At 45.7% G+C, this 19848-nt stretch overlaps 1 long non-coding RNA gene across 1 annotated transcript; it reads left to right on the forward strand.

Annotated features, from left to right (window-relative positions):
• The first annotated feature begins 3777 nt into the window (after positions 1–3777).
• LOC108449486 lies at positions 3778–19504 on the forward strand. The gene is made up of 3 exons (XR_001865640.1): positions 3778–4382; positions 5228–5300; positions 19390–19504. It is a non-coding gene; the product is annotated as an uncharacterized LOC108449486 (long non-coding RNA).
• The last annotated feature ends 344 nt before the right edge of the window (positions 19505–19848 follow it).

Raw genomic sequence — 19848 nt, forward strand, 5'->3', positions numbered from 1 at the left:
AGTGTAAAAGGCTACATAACTTTGTAGCAATTAATAGCATTTGCAGCCCTACAATCTGGGACAATGGTAATCAGGTCCCAGGCTTCAAAGCAAGGGATGACCATCTTCTGGGGTTAGGAAGGACATTTTCTGTCTGCATAAAAAGAACATAATATGGTTGGCCAGGTGATGTGACTGCCTATGGTCAATCCCGCTGGAAGCTAAGTCAGCAAGAGATTAGCAAATTGCTTCTGTGGGTGCTGGATTAAGGTATTATAAAAAGGTTTTCATCAATGCCAGACAGAATATCAATCCAGCAATCTCCTCTTCTGTGTCAGCTCCCACAAAAGTAATTTCAATGATTAGAGTAGATATTGAAGTAGGACATGAAATGGGTGGTTATAGGTGGCAGCCGTGACCCTGAGTTGCACAACTCAGTTTCCTCTATCAGAACCGGTATCTGCGGGCTGGTGCAGAGCTGGGATGAGCCTGGAGTCTGCCAGCACCAGGTTCTGTATGGATACAAGCTCCCTGACCCTAAGGGCCTGCTGCCTGGACAGAGGAGGGGGAAAAGAAACAGGGAATGCTGTTACCTCTACTCAGTACCAGAGGAAATGCAGCACAAGGCTCGGAGATCAGGTCAAATCCTGTCAGTAGAAGCATTTCAGTTTGCAATTTTGCCTTGACGGATTTTCAAAGTAGTTGGTGGCAACGTAGCAGAACATTATAGAAAACAGGACCTTAAATACTGCCGTGGGATAGGGGGAACATTTGGAAAATCAGCCTCCAAGGTGCTTGTAAGATGTCACCTTAAAGAATCAGCCCAAGCTGATGCAGGGAGGCTGCGACAAAGGTAAGTGGGTGCATGAAACCTTGAGACTTAACCAAAGCAGCCTGGTAGGAGTGACAGGGCGGACAGAGATCAGCTATGGAGCCATCTCCTCTCCCTATATTTTCCCCACAGTCCCATCCCCCTGAGGGTCCCAGGGTGACTCCCCCTGTCTGCCTTGTGTTGGGCACAGTCCTGCCTCCTGCCCAGGGTCATCCATTATCACCATGCTGATGGGAGGAAGGAGGAATGTGCTTTTCTCCATAACTTTCCTCTCCCATCAGCCATTCTTTTCCTGCTGTTGAAGACAGAGGTTGGGTGAAGAGAAAACAAGGCTGTTGAGTACAGACAGGGAAGTTCAGCTTCAACAACTTCTGCAGTGGCCATGAGCATCTCTAGGTGAACAGAGAAGAAACTACTCTCCCCTGGTCAGGTAATACAGCAGTACTTCTTTCAGAAAGGTGGAATGTGTGGGCAGCTGTTGGCTGTGAGGAAAACACATCAATAGATGGGATAAAGTTCTGACAGGTGTGTGACTGGGAGGAGGGAAGGGGGAGCTGAATGGTGGGAACACAAAGTTCACTGGTGGGGCAGGTGTGAATGCTCAGACAAATTGACACATTGGGACAAACGATTCCTTTGCTTCCTGGATCGAAACAAGAGAGGGATGTGAGTGGCAGATGTAAATCTGCTAGTGAGGTGTTGTGTAGGTGTGATGATTACTGTGCTCATGGCCTGGGCTGGGAAGGATGGACAAAGGAGTTTTTGTTCTGCAAAATTCATCAGAAAGATGCATGCAAAAAAAAAAAAAAAAAAAAAGCTATAAGGTAGGACTGCAATTTACCTGCATCACTGGAAGATTGATTTCTGATTAAAGGAGCAAAAAAAGGAGGAGAATAAAATTTTATGAATGGCAAGAATGGGGATCAGAGGTCTAAAATGGGAGCTGTTAGTATTCTTGAAGGATTGGTTCAAATGGGACTGCAGAGACCAGTGCAAGCTTCTGATTTCCAACCACTTGCATTTAGAAAAGAGAGGGAGACCAGCAGGCTGGCCTCAGTGAAATTCTGCTGGATTTCCCCCAAGAATCAGAATTGTCCCTGCATTTCAAGTACCTGAAAGCCTTAAAACTGACAAGGCTGAAAGGTGAGGTGAGGGTCAAAAGCGAGAACGGCTGATAGGAATAAGTAGATTGTAGTCTAGGCTGCTTAATTCAGGGATCTGTAATAAAACTGCCCAGTGACAGATAGTGAATAAAAGACTACAGGTATATTATGGTTTACGGAGCACAGGACAGATGTGTCTCTAAGGAGGATGAGATAAGGAGAGGAAGGCAGCAGCGGACCGGGAGCAGCAGCTGTTTTGGGATGCAGCAGCACTGTGTGAATAAAGCAGCGCTGTAGCAAGATAGTTCAGTTGTGGTACTGTCACTGACATGTTATATATGACCTTGAGTAGGTCACTTAGGCTGGGAGCTTTTCAGAAGAGCTTTTTAAATGCATGTGTTTCCATGCACAGGAGCTGAATCCCTTCAGTGCTGCGGCTCTGAGATTCCAGCTCACACAGCGGATGGGAACTACCCAGGGAGCTCAGATCCAAGTTTGGCATGAGGGAAAATGTGGATTTTTTTAAGAATTCAGCAACCCCTGTACTCATGAAATATAATCCCCCAAAGACTGGTAGACAGCAGTGCTGACTCTTTACACTTCCAGTGCTGGGCAAAAGCAGTACTGGTTTGCCTCTGTCTCCCCTCCACCCCAGTAAAATGGCTCCATCTTCACAAATCTGGCCTGAATGAATTTCTCTCCTCATTGCCTAAGATCACTGGCAGAGTTGGCCTTTCACTGGAATAGATAAGGGAAAAAGAACATGCTGACTGCATCTTTTTGCTTCCCTTGCACACAGAAATGAGTGTGTTACATACACAAAATATAAAATGGAGTTTGCAAGTGCACACACACACACAGACATGTGCATTGTGCTTTAAGAATGCTGAATCAAGGCTGCTGTTTCATATTAATCTTTTTACCAACTTCAGCATTTGCAGTAAATAGCAAATAATGATAAAGCTGCTTGCACTAAATGGAAGAGCAAAAGAGGCTGATAGGTCCTTCCTACCAGTGGATCCTCCTGCAGTGCTTCTCATTACTTTGTTAAGTTTGAAGACAGACATTTTGTCCGTGGCTGCACTTTTTTTCTCATTGCTGCTCCTCTTAGGCAGCTCTTCTGTAAAGCCTTGGCACCAGTGAATGCAGTCCCCAAACCCTCGTGTCTTACACCACAGGGATACATACCCCTTTGATGCTGGGGCATGACCCTCCCTCGGGGGCTGTGGCAGTGGTGAATGGAAGGGCTGGGGACAAACACACTCTGCTGCCCTTGCACAGTGTTGCTCTGGTCTCCAGACCTCCACCAGTAACATTTGGAGTCAGGGAAAAGGAAATCAACAGGACAGCTAAGACACACTCTGGATTTTACTTTTAGGTGTAAGTTTAAAATTCCAGGCACTTGAAAGGATATGAGGACTGATTCCCAGCTCAGTAATACAGTATTTTTGTGTTAAGAGACTCAGGGTGCATTTTCCATGCCCCACATGCAGAGTGTTCAAGCTTGCAGCATCTGCTGGGACAATGCTGCAGGACTGTGGAAGATGACAATAAACCACTGGAGGATTTGTGCTTGCTCATATTGCCCAACACTGATGTTAATAAAGCGAAATACACCCAAAACTGGGTTATTTCTGAGGGGAAGCTTGTTTCCTCCTGGAGAAACTCCAAGAGCAAACTAATACAGGGAGCTGAGATCTTTGGCAATGTAGAAACATCCAGAGATATTAGATGCTCAATTCCTACACACATACCTAGTTTTCTTAAATCCTCTGGATACAGGAAGCTGAGCAGCTGCTGCTTCCCTAAATACCCCTGGGACAAAGACTGCTGTGAGCACCGTCCTGTGCTGGAGAAACCAGACACAAAAATGGGTGCGGACACTGTCTGAGGAGCAGGATCCCTGGAACAGGCTGTTCCCATCCCTGCATGCCTGTGTCTCACTCCAAGTGCTCTTCAGGGGCTTGAGTCAGGGATGGCTGATGGAGGGAGTTCTGCTGCTTTTTTTTTGGCTTAATGTCTTAGGCACTTGGACGTCACACGTTCCAATTTTCTGCTGGGACTTTGTGCCTGTTTGGTTCTGTGGTGATTAAAAAAAAACAAACAGAAAGCCAGGAGAAGTGAAAAGGAGGAATTCAGAGAAATAGAGGGTAAAAAGGGATGGTGTCACCATCTTAAAATAAACCAGAAGCATATGACAATTTCTAATGGAAGAAGTGAATTCACTCTCAGATTATTTCCTGGGAACTTTTCACTCATTTTTTATACAGGGCTTTGCTCATCTATTTTGCTGTAAATCTAATTATTTCATTTTAAGTTCTCTGTTGAATGCAGGTTTAGACTAGAAGAGAGCAAAGGACTCTGAAAGTCATCAGCTTAAGGAACTCACAGAAACTCAGCCTTGCTGAGATCCCTCATGTTGTTATGAAGATCTGACAGACAGTTATTGGAATTCCTGGTAGGAATAGGTGAATAATGATTTCTCTCTTTTTTTTTTTTTTTTCATCAGTTTAGTTCTGGAAGAAAAAATGAAGGGAAAAAATTACTTTTAGGTATTTAACTATAATTAGTGTGGTGGGGGAAAAATGAAAAGATTTTATATTTGAGACTAAAAGGAAAAGAGAGTAGAAAATCACTTCAAAACGTAATTTTTTCATAAATGAATAAATTTTTTTTCGTGACCATAGTATTTCCCTTTTGGTTGGTTTATTTTTTTTAATATTTCCTTCTAGATCCACTTTATAAACATCTCATCATGAAGCATTTAAGCTAAGAAATAATGCAGTCATGTACTTTGAATATTTTAATTTTTTCCCATCCCACTTTTTGACAGTAACTATCTAATGAATTCAATCTGAATTAATAAACATTGGCAGACAATCCCCAAGCACTTTTCTGAGCCTAATTTTAGGATGTGTTAAAAACAATGTCTTGCATCCTTTAGTGCCTATGATTGCAGTTTCCTTTATGCTGCACGTGGTTAAAGACAATTCCTACCTCAAATAACAGATACTCAAAGGGTCCAGAGTGATGGGAGATAAAAGGAGAAAGTAAAAAGATCTGTCTGAAGTCAGTCAGGAGCAGAACCATTTAGAGAAGCGTATGGTCTTGACTTCATTCCCTGCTTTCTCACCAGCCTGGGGATTAATTATAAATCTCTTTCTCACCCGTTAGATTTTTCTCATCCTCCTTCTACTCCTGCACTTTCTCATTCACACCTTCAAGTCTTTGCTACTCTTCCTTTAATCCAACTTTCCTGACTCTCCAATTTTTGTACACTTTCCCGTTTTCTCCTCTGCTCCTCCTGGAGAAGATTGCAAACGAAGTGGCAAGTGTTAATAACACGTCTTGGCTGTGCCTGCTGCGATGGAGAAAGGAGGAGCAAGGTGGGTGAAGGAAAGTTGCAAAGAAGGAGGGAGGGGATGATCTGAACTGATTTCAGACTCTGGGCAAAGGTGCAGGAAGGCAGAGGAAGCCCCTGCACGCTCAGAAACCTCATTGCAATGGGAGCAGAGTCTGAACTGATTGTCTCAGGAGGAGAACATCAACATATCTGGAGGGTGGGACTTGTCTCCTCAGGGATACAGGGGCCAAAGCAAAGACTTCCAGGACTGGGAGGTATGTAAGGGGAACCAGCAGACCTCTGTGCTGTGCTGTGACAGGAGCTCAGACATCCTGCACTTGATTTGTGTGGCTGGGTTTGTGCACAGGGACGTGTGGTGCTGCTGGAATAAAATCAGCTGTGGGTGTGCACATTCAATGAGACAGGGCTGATGGTGCTCCCTGTGCTGCTGGCAGGGGTTCCACAGCCATCTGCTCTGGGCCACCCGCTCCACAGGGCCCCACCTGAGCCCGGGATGTCACTGCACCTCTTGCTGGCTTCCTCGAGTCCTACAGGATCCCCTGCTTGTCACTGGAGCCTCTGCTGTGTGGTTGCTGGGAAAATCTGGGCAGAACCTGTGGTTTTAGGGGTCTGAAGTGTTTAAGGGGTACACAGGAGAGCCCCTGTTTTGGGCTGGCAGCTGCAGCTCCCTGAGGAACACAGGCTAAGCCCACAACAGCTGGTGGGGACAAACTGTGTTGGTCCTATTGGAACAGAGTTGTTGTCTAGTCTGCAGGAGGAGGGATGAAACAGAGGTGTAAATTACAGGGAAGTTTCCTTGAGCTGCTCTGGTCTGAGAATGTTATACCAGAAATAAAGTGTCCAAGAATAGCTGCCTGTCATTGTAAACAGTCACATAAGCCATGATAGATAACTTCAGGCTGTGTCTTTGTGAGCACAGCAGACTCTAAATACTCTTCTTTCTTTGGAAACTCTTACCCAACACCTTTGATTTCACAGGGATAAGCCAGCTGTATTTCTGCTCTGCATTTAATTTAACACTCATACAAAATTATGTATCTAGCCAGCTATTTATTATCTAATTTGATGTCTGCAGTTGAGGAAAGACTATTTATCCTTTCCCACAGCAGTGTCTCTTTCTCTGGCAGCTCTGACTAGCTGCTAGGTGCCCTGGGAAATGTCAAGGCAGAATTAATTAGTCATGACCAGCCATGGAGGTGTTTTTCAGATTTGGATTTGGCCAGCTGATTGCACGGGATCTTTCTGGGAGTCAAGCTGTTGAAGACACGTGTGATGCTTGCTCTGGATTGCTTTCAAAGTCACTTTAGGAAGCTGCAGAGGCGTGCAGGATCCATCCAGGGTGAGGAGTTCTAGCAGGAGAATGTGTGGTGGAGGGGACTGCTCGCGGCCTTTGGCAGGACACCATGCCAGGGAAACTGTAAAGTACCACTCAGCATGTCCTGTCCTTCCCCCAGCCCACAAAGGTGTAAATCTCTCAGCATTCCCGTGGAAGCTTTGTAGGCATTCATTCTGAATGTCCTCCTTGGAGCGGGAGGAGCTGTGATGGCACCTGGCACTTGCCAAACTGGAAGTCACCCCTCGGCCTGCCCGCGAGTGATGGCAGCACCAGCCAACTGCACAGGTTGTGCTGAAACTGTAGTGTTTACTTTATAAATAGCTCTGAATTCTTCCAGACCTTCTTGCCTGCCTTTGTAGAGCCTGGTCGAGCATGTGCTGTTCTTCCTGGTCAGTGATTTCCTCCTGGCATTGAGGAAAGGTCAAGTGTCCACGCCAATTCTTTTGGATCTGTCAGCAGCCCTCAGTCCCTCTGGCAATGAAGGGCTAATGATTTGCAGTGTCTGGCTCGGATGGGCAATATTTCCCTGCAGGAGCATTCCTCCTTTCCAAAGACACTCCACAATGTAACTTGGAATAATATAGCATTTCCCTCAAGGACTCTTCCAGGGGGTAATTCCATGCTCAGTTGTACTCTTGCTGTCAGAGAGATGGGGCTCCAATATTACAGATGTGCTGGTGACAAGGGGTAAGGTCAACTTTCAAGTAAATTATCCAGAGTTTTCAAAATTGATCATCCTCAAACCTCCTTTCCTGCCTTCAACTTGTTCCATTGTTGCCTAACACAGACAAATTGAGGCACTTTGCTCCTTCCCCACCCCAGAGATGAGGCCGTATGCACAGAAACGTCAGCTGGGATGGGATGGAGCCATTTGTGGGGCGGGGAGGTGGGAACATCAGCTTTTAATGGAAATCTCAGACTCCAGCAGTGCTCACTATTAGCCAAGAGCTGTAATCCATAGTGACAGGCCAGCTGGAGCACGGGGACACATCCAGGCAGATCTGCATTCAGAGGTGCACTCCTGGCAGCTGCATGGGGGAATTCAGATTTCCAACCATGGAGCCTAGTGCTCCAGGCATGTCCCGTTAAGAGGAAAAGCAGACAGAAAAGCCCCTCTTCCACTGTAAATAAATCTCCAGAAGTTTGGGATGCTTCTTTTTATTCCCAATTCACAAACACAGCTCTCCCTGGGAGAGGTGGTGAGGACTGATCCCTCTCTCTGAGGGCGCTGAGCCTTCCATGGGAAGGAGCAGCCCTTAGCATGTATTGGGACTTCCTCTAATCCTGTTGAGAGGGAGGAGGGGGAAGGAGAATGGTCGTGCATGACCATGCTCTGCTATCTCTCCATCACCATCCCACACAGCCTCGCTGGGGTCCTGCCTCTCTCCACATTTAGAATGGGCTCTGTGTCCTCCAACCATCCAGCACTGCCTCCGTCTCTTACCGAACCTGTGGCTGCACAGGGGACCTTGGGGACATTTTTCTCCTTTAAAAGAGGAATCGATGGAGTTGCCTCTTGCAGGCTCAGCTCTGTGCTGCTGTTCTTGCCTTCCCTTTTGCCACTTGCTTTGCCCTTCTTTTCAACCCACTTTTCCCACCACCTACACAGAGGTGGCAGCAGAAATTCACAGGGAGCGATTCCCCTCTGCTACACATGGAGGAGCAGACATGTGGTTTCAAACAAGCAAAAAAAAAAAAAATCAGGTAGACTTCCAGGAAGGAGGTGGAATATATCTCTTAAAAGTACATAAGTGGTTTGAAAGACAAAGGCCCCAGGTGGTCAGTGATATTCAGATTTTTAAATCCCTGATGCTTATGAAAACATTGCATACAAGTTCTGCTCTGGGAAAACCTGCATTTTCTTCTTCTTCTTTTTTTTTTTCTTTAACAAGTAGAGAAGTTGGTTTTCTGGTGTGCAGAGGGGAGAGGAGCTGTACTATGCTGTCATTGACAGAGCTGCTTGGAAAATGGGCAATTTCCTTGGGAAATTCCTGCCTTTTGATTCTTGGTTGGTTTTTTTTAAACTTCAATGTGAAGGAGAACCATGATCCCACAAGGCTCTTATGACCTAAAAATTTAAAAGCAATAATAATTTGAGATCACTGATATCTTCTGTTCCTGTGGTGCTGAAGCACTAAGATACTGTGGGAAATATTTAGCACTGTATGATAATACATAAAATAAACAGCACCAAATGTTTTAGGCAATATATAATGCATTCTAAACATGTAATACAATACATTCTAAACATATATCAATACAATACATAATATCTGAAAATGTCAAAACAAATTAATTGAAACAACACAAAAATAGTGTGTTTATTTCCTCAAAATTAAACATTTCAACATGACTGAAATGAAGAGAGAAAATCCAAATTATTTGTTTTGACACTTTAAACATGAAAAAGTTTGTCAAAATTGACATGTTCCCATGCAACGTTTCGATTTTGAGGGAACTGTGTTTTCCTGCAAAAAACTGTTCTGTCAAAATTTTTTGACCAGCTCTACTTACAGTCTATCTAAACAGACAAGCATCACAGCCAAGACTCTCAAACACTCCAGGTGGTCAGGAGATGGATTAAGCACAGAGCAGAACAGTCTCAGAGAAGGAAATAAATAAAGCTCACAGCTAGAGGTGGCCTCAAACGTGGGTACCAAAGGGCTGCAATGTTTGAGATGCTCAGACCTGAGTGGTGTTGAACTTTAATCCCACAAAGGACTTAATTCCTTCAGTTTCTAATTTTTTTTAGCATATCTGTGTTGCAGAACTGGTGCACTGATGGGAGAGGGTGTTTGTGATGCCAGTGCAGATCCTCAGTATCCTCTGGGATTTTCCAGTTCTTGGCTTTGGTTGGAGTTTAGCTGGTACCAGCCTTCTGTGCTTGACAGATTAATACTGGTAAGGATGAGATGGCTTTATTTTCCACACATCCTTCTGGCCCAGTGGAAATCCCAGGCTTAGAGCTTGGGGAATAGGTAGAAGTGCAGTGCTCCAGGTGGATTGGCTCTGGGATTCATGGCTGAGAACAGCTTTGGGTAGGTGTTCTCCCACCTTCATGGTACACAGATTTTAAATCTTCTCATTATATAAATGCAGTTCCAGGTTAATGTGAGTTTCTAATTTAATATGTTGTTCCAAATTAAGAGTTAAAATGATATTTGATTATCTTTTTGCAGTGAGATCCAACCCAAGGCTCATTGACTTCAATAGACCTTCCAGGAGAACCTGCAGTGGCAGAGCCTGCGCTTCAGATTTCTGACTTCTGCTGCAGAAGCTGCCCATGAAATGCTGTTATTTGGGGCTAATACTCATTCTAGCTCACATTCCTAACCTGAATTGAAGTGCAGTGCATCTAACTTCTCCTCTGTGGGGTAGCAGGGCTGCAGAAGGGGCAGATCCTGGGTGTTTTCAGCCTCAGAGCAGTGTCCTGCATACCTAAAGCAGTGATTTGTGTAACTCACCTTTAAGTCATCCCCCAGGGAATTGCAGGGATACCAAGCTCACATCAGGGACTACCTGTGCTCACCCTGGCCCTACCTGCAGCTCTGTTTCTCCACAGAAGCCTGAGCCATACCATTCTCAGCAGATCCCACCCTGCTTCCAGAGTGTCCTGGCAGGGGTATGCACAAGGGTGTGAGACAGTGGCTGCAGGAGCCAGGGGGACTAAATGCACAGAGAGTTTTATGGCCACAACAAATTCCTGATCCACTCAGTGGGATAAGGAAGGTGGAGCTGCCCAAGGCTGGAATTTGCAGCTGCCAGCTCAGAGTCCCTTTTCTCTCCCCTCTTCAGCTGCCCCTGCTTCTCTTGTCTCCATCCAGCTGAGTGGTGGCTAAATATGGTGCCCTGAGGAAGCTCTGATGGTGCTTTTCATCTGGCAGGCAGGGCTGGCATTATCCAAGCAGCAGGAGCTGTACCAGGAGGATGGCCTGTGGATTTTAACCCCTTCAGCTCCTCCAGTAAGAGTGGAGGAACACAATAACCCAGTCAAAGGCTAAGCTCCTTTTTGAGGGACAAGACAAATGGGAAGATAAACCATTTGCGAGGATCATTAGGCAACCTCAACTTCTTTTACTGAAAGAAGCAGTGGTAGTTTGCATTTCCCAAGCCCTATGGAGTGGGATCACTCCATGTGGCTTCAGTGGTAAAGTCTCTTCCCAGGAATGAACTTCAGAACAGAAATACTGCACAGACTGTCAGGTGTGGGATAAGAGTTGGCTTTCTTGGATTGAATATTACATTATTGCTCTCCAGAGGAGTTCTGGCATCAATTTTTCCTTCAGCCTCTCAGCTCACAGGTCTCAATCGTTGCAGTGGAATATGTTAGAAAGGCAAGACTGGCACCAGGACAGAAGAGTAGTGAAAGCAAAGCCCACGATTTCTGGACTCTGTCACAGGCCTCATTAAACTGAGCATTCAGATTACTCTTTCCGAAATTTCTAGTGAAAATTGCAGGGAATTGCATGATTTTTGTTCAGTTTATTGTGTCTGGTTTGCAGGTGTTTCTTTTTCCAAACTGTAGGAACAGTATTAAATGAATTTGGATATTTCCTCTTGTGCATAAATTACAAAATCTATTTCAGCTCAGTCAAAACACACAGCTTAAGAAAACACTTCATTTTGATTTTGAATGTATGTTACTCAACATGTAATGAAAAACAAAACACGATCTTGAACCAATCCCTTCCAAACAGAACACTCAACACATTCTGTTCCAAAGAAAAGCTGACTTTATCAAAATGCCTTTTGTTTCCCCCTTAAATCAACAAATTTCTACAAAGTATTTTGCCTCTGATGAATTGGCATTTTCCTGACATGAAATGAGCCATCCAAAATAACTCTAAGCAGCTCTGTGGCAAGTCCCAGCTAATTCTGGAATAGTAGCATGAAGGTGCGTAGGAAGGGTACTGCAAGGAGACGTAGCACTGAGCTGAGACGTAAGAAATTTGGGTTGAATTCCTGAAGCAGTTTTAAAATGATCTGGAACAAGCCATTAATGTACCCTGTGTCTCAATTCCCATCCTGCAGAATGAAAAAAAGCAGCGTTTCCCCATCTAAAGCTACTGCAAGGATAAAAATCTACTAAAGCTTGTAAGGTTACTGGACTTAGATGTGAGGTGTATAAGTAGTAAGGAAGACAGAAGATAGAGCTGCATTTTTGTATAACTTTGAAAGAAATTATGGGGAAGTGGACTCGCTAGGACAGTACTTTAACAATAGCAGGAATAATTCCAAGTTCAGGGCAGTGCTTAATAGAAATCACTGCTCAACACCCACCGTATTTTCTTTTTTAATAAGCAGCTCAGAAAAGTGCAATTTATCATTATTATTATTATTATCATCTATATTCATTCTATCTCTGCCATTTCATAAATGAGAGGAGTTCCTCACAAACATCTACAAAAGCGAGCTCATTATCCAGTCTCGCTATTTTTAACTCTCATTTGTGACAATAGCTATCAAACTCTTGCCAACAGTTGGGCTGCTGGTGTGCTGACACCGCTGCTCCACAGCCCGCTGAGCGGGATTAGCTCACTGTTCCCTTGCGTTCCCCCATCTGTCCCCGGCCATCTGCTCTCCTTGCTCTCCTAAATAGATTGTGTGCTTTTTGGGGCATGGACCGCCTTGCTGGTTGCTGTCTCTTCAGCACCCACTGTTCCAGTCTCAGATTCAGCCGGACTGGCTTCAGAATCACAAAACCATGGAATGTCTTGAGTGGGAAAGGACCCACAAGGACCAGAGTCCAGCTCCTAGCCCTGGCCAGGGCACCCCAACAATCCCATCCCATGCATCCCTGAGAGCATTGTCCAAACATTTCTGGAGCTCTGTCAGCCTTGGGGCCGTGCCCATTCCCTGGGGAGCCTGTTCAGTGCCCAGCATCCTCTGGGGGAAGAACTTTTCCCTGATATCTAACCTAAACCCCCCTGGCCCAACTCCAGCTGTTCCCTCAGATCCCATCACTGGTCACCAGAGAGAAGAGATCCATGCCTCCCCTTCCACCTCCCCTTGTGAGGAATCTGAATACCACAAGTTCTCCTGAGTCCTGTCTTCTCCAGGCTGGACAAACCTCAGCAGCTCCTCTTATGGCTTCTCCTCTAGACCCTTCACCATCTTCATAACCCTGTGACACTTCACCATAAACCTGTGTGCATGAGCAGAAGTTCCTTTTAACTAATTTCCCAACCTATGGAGCGCTGTGAGAAGGTTTCCAAGCAGAGCCCTGACCCAAGTGTCTGTGGAGCCTGGAATTCAGAGCAGTGACTTTGGCACCTTGACCAGTAGATTTATGATCAGGACTTTTGGGGTTTGACTCCTTCTGTCCAGCGCCACCTGATTTTGTGACTTGGTGGAGGTACCTGCTACTCTTGTTTGGTTGGAAGCTGCCCCTCATCCTCCTCATCATCACACCAGGATTTTATAATTCGCTGAAGTGGAGGGACAAACGAGCTGAGAGCAGGTACAGAGCTTTTTGAATTCTCTCCTCCTTAAAGGCAGGGAGTAATTGGAGTTTCTGCACAAAAACTGCTCCGTTTAGGCTGCTGGTTGAACTCCATTAATAAAAAAGGGTTTGTGGAGTGGTTTTGGTTCACTGAATATTCTGACAAGTTGTAAGCAAAGTGTTGACAAACTGAAAAGAAGAAAAAATCTCTTCTCCTACAAGACATTTGGGGTCAAAAGTGATATTTTTATCACTGTTCCATCTTAAGGGGGTGGAAAGACAAATCAAAAGGAGAAAAAGCTCCAGTAATTTCAAATAGAGATTTGGAAACATTTCCCCTTTGAGCTCTCACAACCCAAACACTGACATCTCCCAATCATTATTTTTTTCTGCATGAGCAATTTGGCAAAAGTGAAGTGAATTTGTGGACTCTGTTGGTGTTATTGAAGAAGTATTTCTCATCTCCTTGCCTTTCCTCACCCAAAAATATTTCGGCGGATGAATATCCCGCAGGTCTAACCACTCATGCATATTTAAAACTGGAGTGGTTAAAGAGTAATGCAAATTTAGACACTAATCAGAACAGAATTACGGAGATTTGGGGAGGCATTAGCCAATCACTGCCTGAAATAGTGAAATCCCACTTCCATAAAGAAATAGCTTTACAACCATTTGGGATTTTACGATGCTGTATGCCACAGTCACCCAGAGAGTCAGAGCCACTGCTGAGTTGCAGCTCCAGCCCTGACTCAGGCAGATATCAGTGTCTCCAGTCTGAGCTATGAAGACATCTAGGTCAGAAGTGGCCAAATTCTGTTTTCCCAGAGCTCAGGTTTATCCACAGCAGTTCATATGACTTAAACTCTGCCAGATTGGCTTCCCTTTCCATCCACGTTCCCTGTATTCCTCTGGCCCTGACAGAGGAAAGGTGTCCCCAGCTGGGTTGGGTTGCTGGGCAGGGTTTCCAAAGGACAAGCAGGGCTGCTCCTGGCTGTTGTCTTTCCAATACTTTCAGGGGCCATCTCTCAGTTAGGGGCAGGACAGAAATGTTACTGCTCCACAAGTTAAATTAAATCGTAAAGGTGTGGGGCAGTAATTACCTGTCCAGGAATCTGAGTGCACAAACTCGAAGCAGGGATAGCTGAATAAAATCTAGAGTAGCACATCCCATACTTAAAATTAAGGGTACACTTAAGCTGCTCACTGAAAGGAGGTCAGATGTTCGTCACTTTACAGGGTCGAGCTCTAAACTAACATAAACTGTTTCATCTCTCCCCTGACACTTCAGCCTCTTACTAATTTATCAGCATCCCAAAGCAGTGTGTGAAGTTGCTGAAGAGCAGAAGTGTTTCAGATACAAATAGCAATTGTTAGCCTCTTCCTTCTGGTAAATGGCAGCAGGCAGAAACCTCTCTCAACCTGCCAAAGACCAAATGTAGGACACAAGGAAGAATTATTGGTGCGTGAAGCTTAAAGAGATAGGGGACTTATTCCTTTACTGCAAATAATGTGTCCAGTAATTTCTTTTTCCTGAGTCTGCATTTCTGATGGAAATAGTTCACACAATGAGCATGGGAAAACAGAAGGGATGTGTTTGAGATCAATTTGGATCTAATGGAAGGGATAAATGAAAGGTACAGGGGTTAGAGGAAAGGTAGAAAATCCCAGGAGGCAGAGGAGTGTTCACAGCAAACGATGGAGAGTCAGAGCACCTGCATCCTGTCTGCCTGTTTATAGCAGGGATCTGGGGCTGCACAGCCTCCCTTGGATGAAACAGACCTTGCAATATAATTTTGTGCAAAATCTATCACTCTGAGCTCTCCCACTGTATAAAAATTACCTTTTAAGTGGCTAAGTAGACATCCAGCTCTATTCTTCTTATTTCAAGAAACAATGGGAGTAACTGCACTTGCCTGCCTTACTAGAGTGCTGAGAGCTTTAATTAATGTCTCTAATTCAATTTGAACTCCTTGGATAAAAGGCACTGCCTTGTGACAGCAAAGGTATTGCCAAAAATAGAATATAATTAACACACAGATATCAATCACAAAGAAATTAAGTGTACATTCAAATGCAACTTGCACTTTACAGAAAATACTTGCCTATTTTTCCTCCAAGAATCCTGAACACTCATAAGATAAGGAACATTTAATCTTCCAGGCTGAATTTGTATTAGAAAAAGGGCATCTTAAGCCACCTAACAAACTCCAAGGGGTTTTAAGAAGGATCTCCATGTGCACTGGGGGATGTGCCTCCATGCTGGACGGTGCTGGAAAATGACTGTACTATGACTCAGAGTCAGCACATCCAACATTTTCTTCTCCCACTGCTTGTTTGCTGTGAACTGGAGCCATGTCCTGGCTCACCCACAGATCATGTTTATTAACAGATGTGATGATTGCATGATTGTGTTTGTTGACATGAGCCAGAAGGACCCAGCTCACTCACTGCTCATGCTTCTCAGTGGAAATGGGCTTTATAGCTGGATATTGTTAACAGCTGCCTTGCAAAGCTTGCTGAGATGGTTGTCATTCACTGCTTGTAGGACAGAAACACCACTGGAGTCACATGGGCAGCAGGTTTGTGTTTCAGGAGGTGCTACAGCCCGATTCGGGCCTCTCCAACAAGTTCATGATACAAACAGTCACACAAATGCTGTTGTGGCTCCACGTTGATAATTGGAAAGTGAGGCCAAGACCCCACATGTAAGGGCACTGCCAAAGGTCGTAGGGGGTGTTTGGGGCAGAGTTGAGCAAAACACTGGATTCTTGGATCAAAACTCAGTGTCTGACTCCCCTGAGGCTACCCTTTAGTCCACAGATTGCTTCTGTGCCAGATTTAGCTTTTAGTTAGCCTTGGGTCTCCCACCTAAGAGCTCTATACTTGGAGACTTCCCCTCCCTGCTTCTTCCCTGGTTCCTTTTGCCAAATCCATGAAACATATTTCACATCACTGGAGCCCCATAAAGACACCTAAAAAATTAATTTCAGATTCAAGCTTGTTAGGAGGTAGATTGAATGCACCTCACAATATTGTCTTAGACACAAGATAATCCCACTTTAGTAAGCTTTATAGCTTCCATGGGGACCAGCCCTGTGGAGTGGATTAATCTTTAATGTGAAACAACATCTCTACAGCAGCTACAGGGGGGAAAAAGACACTACTAAAAAATTAAAGTTGATGGTGTGATAGTAGTCTGGACCCAGTTGTGCTCCACCATCCTCCATTGCCTCAGGCACCATTCCCTGCTCTCAGAACTGATTCAGGCAGCTTCCATGCTGGAGATGTGATCACTTCTTCAGTGGTCTCAAGGCATGTTCTCCCCATATCTTACCTCTTGGATAAGAACATCACAGCCCAAATCATCCTGACTCCAACTGTGCCCCAAAGGAAAGGAAAAGAGGATGAAGACGTGTGTGTGGGGAATTAGGGACTATCTCCTCTCTTTCACAAGCTGATATTTCTCCAGTGTATGATATTCACATGTAGGAGGACACACTGGGCTTTCTCTGAGGCCCATTTTGTTTGGCTCTTCTCATATTTCAGTTCTCACTTGCATCGTGCCGGGAACTGGAGGCGGGGCTGTCCCCAACTTGCGTACATAAGAGCTCCCTTCTCTCTGCCATAGAAATCCAATAGACAGTGAAATATTTAAGGGAAAACTGATCCAGGCTGGCAGATGAGGGGAGTAGCTATGGATGAGTTTAATGAACAGACAACCAAGGAGGCTGGGACAGCATGTACAGAGCAGCTGATTGTTACCTGCACACCCAGCTCACGGCAAATATGCTGAGTTTGCAGCTGCTCACCCTGATGGGACAAGAGCAACCAGGCAGGGAAGGAACCAGGGTGGAGAAGCAGTAGAAATACACTTCTGAACTGGAATTTGGAGATCCTGAGGTGGGATGTAGCTGGGAGCATTCCCCAGTAACCCCCTTGGGCTCATGAGTGAGTGGAAGCAGGGATGTTCTGTGGCCCACTTGGAATGTGCTCTGTTGCCCTCAGTTTGAGGCTAGAAACTATCCTGTTTTGTAATGTAAGGTAGAACCAGTCCTTGTGTGATGTGAGGGACTAAGCACTGAGAACTGCCCTGTTTAGGGCTGAAATAGGAGTCAGTGGTGAAGGCTGATGTTAAAAACATGTCTCCAGAACGGGAACAACCTCCTCAGCCAGGAGCTGCAGGTACCACCAGGTTTAATAACAGTAATATTCCATCTGCAATTAGAAAGAAGTTTACATGAGACCAACAGAAAAATCAAACATTGGCTGACTTTCCCATACTTGATTTTTTTTCCCATTTCTTCCTGTAATGCAACAGCTGAGTGTCGTCTTTAACCAGACGTACACAACTCGGTTCTGGCAAGTGCTGCTGAGCTTACTGCAGCTCCTCGAACACATGCTGTGCACACGTGCAGGCTCCCACACACTCTGGCACACACAGAGGGCTCCTGAGCTCCCCGGCACACCCAGGGCTCCAATCCACCTGCACAGCAGCCTCACACACTCATCGCCATGGGATGCAGCTCCGACATGCTCCAGGGAAAGCTCCTGGAGCAGAGGAGATAGCCATGCTGACCACCAATGCTGATGGCCTCTGGTCTGTGCTCTGCTGCTCACACCAGCCAAGGTTCATACACAGTGCTGTGAATGCGGGTGGCACCTCTAGCACACCTCTCCTACACTTTTAGCAAAACCTTTTCTTTCTGGGAATTACAAACTTTTCAAATGCTTATAGAGGACTCAGACTCAAAACCAGAAGGTCTTCTGGAGATGTGCAAAAAAGCCTGACGTGAAATCTCACTGTGGCAAAGCTTTGAGTAGCCTAATTTCTCCTGCTTTAAAAAATATCTGTAGTCTCTCTGCACTGTATTTTACAGGAACAGGTGGGTATCACCTGTCCTGAGGACAACTTGTGCTCCCAGAGTTGGGGGAGCAGCCTTAAGATCACTGCTGGCCCAGCTATGCCCACAGTGTTGGCATATCCTTCACAAAACCCAGAAGGCAGGAGGAGGAGCCAGTTGTAAGTGTGGAGAGGACTTTTTCCAAGCAGCTCCCACGGGCGAGGAGCACAACCCGACAGGCTGAGCTGCTGCAGCCATGTAGTGCTTTGGAAGAAGGAGGGGACTGTGCTGGGTGCGGGGTGACAGCTAAGCAAGCCCCTCACCTGCCACCACAAGAGCACATGGCTTTGCCTGGAGAGGGGCACGGTGCCAGCAGCCCGACTGCGGAGGCGGATGAGCTAATGGCTGAGATGCTGGAAATGGGAGTCAGGAGACCAGGGCTCTCTTCCAGCTGTATCCATGGCTTGCTGGGTAACCTTCGGCAAGGCACCTTACCCCCTGGTTCTCTTCCCACTCACCATATGTCTTGTCACATGCCTGGCAGAGGAGCTGGCGTGGCGCAGGGCTGGCTCTAGCCTCGCTTTGCCGGGGGTGCAGCAGGACAGCCACTCTTCCACCACGGCAGTGAGAGCGTGTCCTGCTCCAGGTGCTGGGAAGGATCCCCTGAAGCTCCCTAGTAAATCTCCCTTGCTGAATATGCATGTTCAGCATTCACTGTGTCATCTGCAGAGCCTTGATCTTGGGAAGAGCCTCGAGGTCCCACCATATGAAATAGCAACAGACCCCATCCCCTGCACCACACACACCTCCCCAACACCGCAGCAGGAAAGCAGGGTGAGGACATTTTTATCTGTCAGAGTCTGGCAGGATTTCATAGTTGTGTGTGTCTGTGTGTGTGTGCCTGCGTGTCTGCGTGTGCTTGTCGCTGAAGCCTGGGTAATTATTTTGTTTTATTTCTTTTTTTGGCAGCACTTGAAAGTAAGAGCTGGGTCTTTATAGATTGCTCAGGTTGCACAGAGTAGATTACAGATCATCAGAGAGACATGAAAGCAGAAGACACGTTTCTCTGGCACAGCATTAAAGGGACAATAAAGGGGTAATTGTAGCCTAGGGTGCAGCCACCTCCTGTACCCAGCCTTCACTTGCCTTTGCAGCACTGTGGAGAACTTCATGAGGGAAATGATGGAGAAGTTGGGGTGAGGATGTCTCAGGTCAGGACCTGGTTATTTCAAAGGTGATATATGCTCAGGAGGTTAAAGGCACCACTTAAATACATGAATAAAACACTGCCAAATACTCTAAGCTGTAACACAGGCAAACCAAAGTCTTTTAAAACTTGATTTTTCACGTCTGTTTTCACCCTGAGAGATGGTTGTCAAAGGATCAGAGCAATTCCCGTTTTTAATCTCTCTTTTTCTCTCCCTCCTCCCTCTCCTCCCTTTCATTTCTCTTTCTCTCTCTCCTTCCTCCTATCCCCTCTCTCTTTCAACAGGACTCCACAGAATGGAGCAAGAATGAGAGGAAAAAGGCAGACAGAAAAGCATGAACTGGAGGCTTGTTGAGTTCCTCTACCTCCTGTTTATATGGGACCATATACTCGTACAGCCCTCCCACCAGGACCCAGCTGCTACCAACCAACATGTCTCCAAGGAGTTTGATTGGCTTATTTCAGACAGGGGGCCTTTCCACCACTCACGGAGCTACTTATCCTTTGTGGAAAGACATCGTCAAGGATTTACAACCAGATATAAAATATACAGGTATGCCGGGTTCCTGGGGCTTGGATGAGTTTTTAGGTGGTGGGAACTCTGCCAGTTCCCATGGGCTCCAGGCTGGGAGTCAATGGGAGATGCACTATTGTCCCTGTTCCACCTGGAAATGCTCCTTTGGTTCCCCATGGCCCTCAGCTGCCAATCACAATACCAAAGTCTTTTAAAACTTGATTTTTCAC

This window comes from Corvus brachyrhynchos, unplaced genomic scaffold (assembly GCF_000691975.1).
Source record: "Corvus brachyrhynchos isolate BGI_N302 unplaced genomic scaffold, ASM69197v1 scaffold59, whole genome shotgun sequence".
Lineage (NCBI taxonomy): Eukaryota > Metazoa > Chordata > Aves > Passeriformes > Corvidae > Corvus > Corvus brachyrhynchos.